This window comes from Lycium ferocissimum, chromosome 11, assembly GCF_029784015.1.
Source record: "Lycium ferocissimum isolate CSIRO_LF1 chromosome 11, AGI_CSIRO_Lferr_CH_V1, whole genome shotgun sequence".
Taxonomy (NCBI): Eukaryota; Viridiplantae; Streptophyta; class Magnoliopsida; order Solanales; family Solanaceae; genus Lycium; species Lycium ferocissimum.
Window position 1 is genome coordinate 28,946,616 of NC_081352.1, and position 4,720 is coordinate 28,951,335.

A 4,720-nucleotide genomic window follows, 5' to 3' on the forward strand; every position below is an offset into this window, starting at 1 on the left:
ACCTCAGTCTCTATCTTCATCAAGACCGGAGAAGGGTGCCTTTTTCGCTCTTTTGGAAAGTTTAATCGTGCCTTTTTCGCTCTTTTGGAAAGTTTAATCATTCTCCCTCGGAAGATACGAGGACTGTACAAGGTAGATGGTGAACCGTGAAGGGAATATTCACGTTTGTAGTGAAGTAACGGAGAAGCACAACGATCCTCCAAAATGACGAATGAATTTGGCCGAGGCAAATATCATACCGTTTGCAAAAACCTACTACCACGGGATCGAGTGTGCTAAATGTGAAAAGGTAGGTATAAACGCTTAAATACCCTTCCACGCAGGTCGTTAAAGTTTCGTTCTGCTCGGGAATAACGACCTCTATACCCTTTCACCTACAGTCTTCCTTGACCTGTTCGAGTTTACTTGGGGGTATCATGCACAAATAGTCTGATATATCGACACCTCGATCCCCTTGTTGAAAAGGTCTTTCGACCTTGAAATCCCGGATGGTCGTATAATCTTGTGGAATGAAATCCGTCAGTACAAGCTCCGATTTTGGAACCGAGGAGGTCTCGCCGGTTTTAGCTTTGGAAGATTTGCTCGCCATTACTGAAATATGAAGGTATAAAGGCTTGTATGAAGGTTTGAAGATTGGGTAAAGAACTGATAAGGAGATATGAAGATATGAAGATTTGAAGATATGAAAGTTAGCGTATCCAAAGCACACGAAGGTAAAAATTCCTTTGGTAAAAATCAGAAAAGTGAAAAGTGAAAGGAGAAGCTTGTTTTTATAGTGTGGGGCCGAGACGGTTCGCATTCCGTAACCGTCTTCGGAACCAACCGGGTCTCGACACGTGCCAATATCAGAATGATGTGATGGATGTGACCTTGATCTTATCTACCCATGAGAAGCGTACACGAGAAGGAACCGGATCGCCCCTCTCGATCATCGGGGCATACATGAGCAAACCGGCCTCCCGATGAGACCTAGGTCGGGCTTTCACACCGATACTGCTATGATCAAGTAAAGCTGCCATATCGATTACAAAGGATGCGGTCCCGAACCAGTTACAGTCGAGTACAAAAAGTAAAATGTTCAAACATGGCGGCCGGTAGCGAAGCATTTCGAATTTTGGTGAGCTATAGAACAAATGACAATTGATCAAATATCGCAAAGACATATACAAGAGTGCAGGTTCAAACAACACAAATGGAGTGTTCAATAAAGTCCGATAAGAACCGATCCGCAAATTTCTACTAAAGTTGTTCCACTTCACAAAATCTCAACTATTTCGGATACATTGGTCCATCAGAAAAAACAGAAAAGGCCCTACTCTACAACCGTAAGCTGAAAAAGAAAAGTAAAACAACAACACCCTTAACCGACGTAGTAAGCCGAAGGTTGAGAACTCCGGCCTATCCTGTGGAATGCTACGATGGTACGTGATACCGACTAGGTATCCCCATGACCTGCGCCGGAAACGGACGAACCGGGGATATTTGGCGCCGATAAATCTTCTTCATCAAGTACTATTGTCGGCGGGTTTTCGCCAAAAGGCATTTCCCGACGGGTCTCCATGATATGACAGGTTCGAACCCGAGAGCCAACCCCCGAATGTCTAACTGGGAAGCTTCCGGTCTCGCGTCCGGTGTTCCCCGGCGGCCCCGGATGTTCTTCTTCCCCGAACGACATCCTCGACTACGGTCTTTCCCTTAGAAGCTCTTCTCGTCGGAAGTCCTGAAAATCAAATATATTGGGTTGAGACATAATATAGAGAAATAAGGGTCGAAGTGATCGAATTAAGAAATTACTATGGATTTTGCCTTTCCACCCTTCAGGTGCCATTCTCCTCCAAGAACGGCCTATGCTACGAGAAGCTCGGAGAAGGGCAACCACCCCTTCAAAGATAGCTGTATCGAGGCTCAACCGGATTTGGCGAAGGGTTCCATACCTCAGGAAAATCGGTAGACGATGGACGATGAAGTTGAGCTGTGCGTATCATCACAAACCGATGAAGCCACCATCGGTCATAATCATCTTCACGGTCAATCAAGCTTCGATTTCCCCGAGGAAGCAGATGAACGATTCCCCCTCGGATCACCTGAGGTATGTATATATGAAGTAAATGGTCAAGGGTGAAGGCCACCCCGGCTATATTAGCCAACTTCTCAATACAGTAACACAAGTCTCCAAATCAAGGCTTATCCGTCCGATACATATCCGATACCGACGATAAAAGTCCTCGATCACTCGAGGAACAGAGAGAGTAAACCTAATGGCGAAAGGGTAAGTGTATGACGACGAGTAGCCGACAACATGATGATTTATTTTCACACCATTCCCAACAGGGCGAATGTCAACATCTGCGCCTAAGTTACAATCTTCCCTGACTACAATAATGGTGCCATCATCGATATAGGATTCGAAATTCTCCACCGAATCAAAATGGTAAGAAAGTTTGCAGTCGTTCGTATAGTTAAATCCCGACGGGAGGATATCGGCAGCGAGAGATTCTATCTCCTTATCAGAACCGGCGGCTCCCGTTGGCGGCAAGAACGAAGATTGATCTTCACCTTGGGTCAATAATGGAACGTAAGCCATATTCGTGATAGGTTTACCCTAACAATGGATGATCACATCCTGATGGAAGAAGATTCAAAGTCCGAGAAGGGTTATGGGCTCAATACGGAAATCACAACAAGGTTTTTTTAGGAGAAGCAAAGTTTAGATTCGAAGAAGCGCAGATGCATGAGAAAGGAGAATACACGGGCTATATATAGAAAGGAAATCAGGTGTCCCGTAGCGTATCAAAGACTCGACATAAGGAGGTCTTCCAAAAGATTTAGCGACTAAGTAATAATGACCTAGCATCGGGCGAGTGAAGTGTTGACTAGAAAGTCTTGTCCTAGGTAGATGTATGTAGGCGCTCGCCTTTATTTTGTCCATTTCCCTACCAAAATTTCACCTCGGAAATGGGAGGACTATCTCAGTATACGGTAAAACCGAGGATATAGACATACTCGGTTTCCCGATGTCAAGGCGAGGGCTCGGCTAGATACGACCGGCTTATCGAGGATAAGGCTTCAAGCTCGATCTGTAACGAGGCGTTAAAGCAGGTAGAAGAGGCGGTTACCACCATGAGGAAAAGACCAGAATATCCGCCCTCAGCCAGATATTTCGGCACTAATCTCAGCAACAGCTGTCAACATATTTCTTTTCTTTACTTAGAATTGTACTAGTGTTAGGACTCCTCTATTATATAAAGAGGAGGCCCTCATTCGTGGAAGGGTTCTCAGTGAGAAAAAGAGAGCATTCATATACTAAAAAAGCAATAGTATCGTTTGAGTTCATTTATCTTTTCTAAGGTTGCCTTTTGTTATTCATTGTGTAAACACCCGGTTAGAAGGGTTCGACCTTGGTTCCCGATACCCGAGGCCAGTCATCATTTCACACTTGGTCAGATCTACATATTTTATTTACTTATTCATTTATCGTGTAATCTAGTCTCGAATTGAATTAAGCCACATATTTTTAGCACCACGCATAAATTTAATTGCTCTCCATTTTAAGGTTAAACAGTTTTAAGAGAGAATATATTAAGGATTTGCATATTAATTCGAGGTCTTACAAAATAAATTATAGAAAACTTAAGCATAATATCTAAATTAAAAGGGATGTAACTATAAAAATCTATGTGAAGAGAGATATATAAGATTGTAGTACTCAACAAGAAAAGAAAACCCCATAAAAGTCAAAGCATGATTTATGGATAGTAGTAGTATTGTGTGGTCCAAGAAATCTGAGACGCGGCAGACCATAAAAAATTACTTCCTCCGTCTCCCTTTATATGATATTTTTTCCTTTTGTTCTATATTAACACCTTTTTATTTGCAGTAATAATTTAACTTTAAAATTTTCATTTATCTTTAATGAAATAATTTATAACCACAATTTTTTTTACTTGTTTTAAAGCATAAAATTTAAAATTCGTCCATTCTTTCTTAAAATTCGTGTTCAATCAAACACATTCATATAAATTGGATGGAGGAAGTAGCAGCCACCCAAAGTCTATGAGAAAGATTTAAAGAGCTTCGACAGAATGTGACATTGCGGCCAAATGACGGATTTACAAAATTTCAACAGCAACACAAATTATGTCATGAAGAAACTTGTGAATTGTGATTAAATTTAAGTTGAGTGAACAGGTTCAAGATAATGTCATATTCAATAATCCAACTACTACGTTCAAGATGTCTCAGTTACAATTTTTTTCTTCTTTTGGTTAACCATGAGATATTCAAAGTCCACTAATTCCAGCTAATTCAAGTTCACATCAAATCGGCTCGTTATAAGGACAATATTCACCCCAAGAAGAAGTTCTTTATTCCTAGGGCTAGAGTCCGAACCAAGACTCTGATTAATGGTGATAGTGGCGGATCCAGGATATATTAAAAAAAAAAAAAAAAAAAAACTTGGCCAAAAAAGTTTTTTCAAAATAGGGAAAGCATAATAGAAGGATACTCGGAAATACTAAAAGTATACATGTTTCAATTCTACTACGTAAAAGATAGCAGGAATCTAAGAATCAGCAATGGTGATCATTAAAGGCAAGAATCTAAGAATCAGCAATGGTGATCATTGAAGGCAAGAGTCTAAGAATCAACAATGGTGACCGGGGGGGGAAATTTTCAAAAGGGCACCCCCCGAACCAAATCGGACCACTTTTCAAGTTCTTAA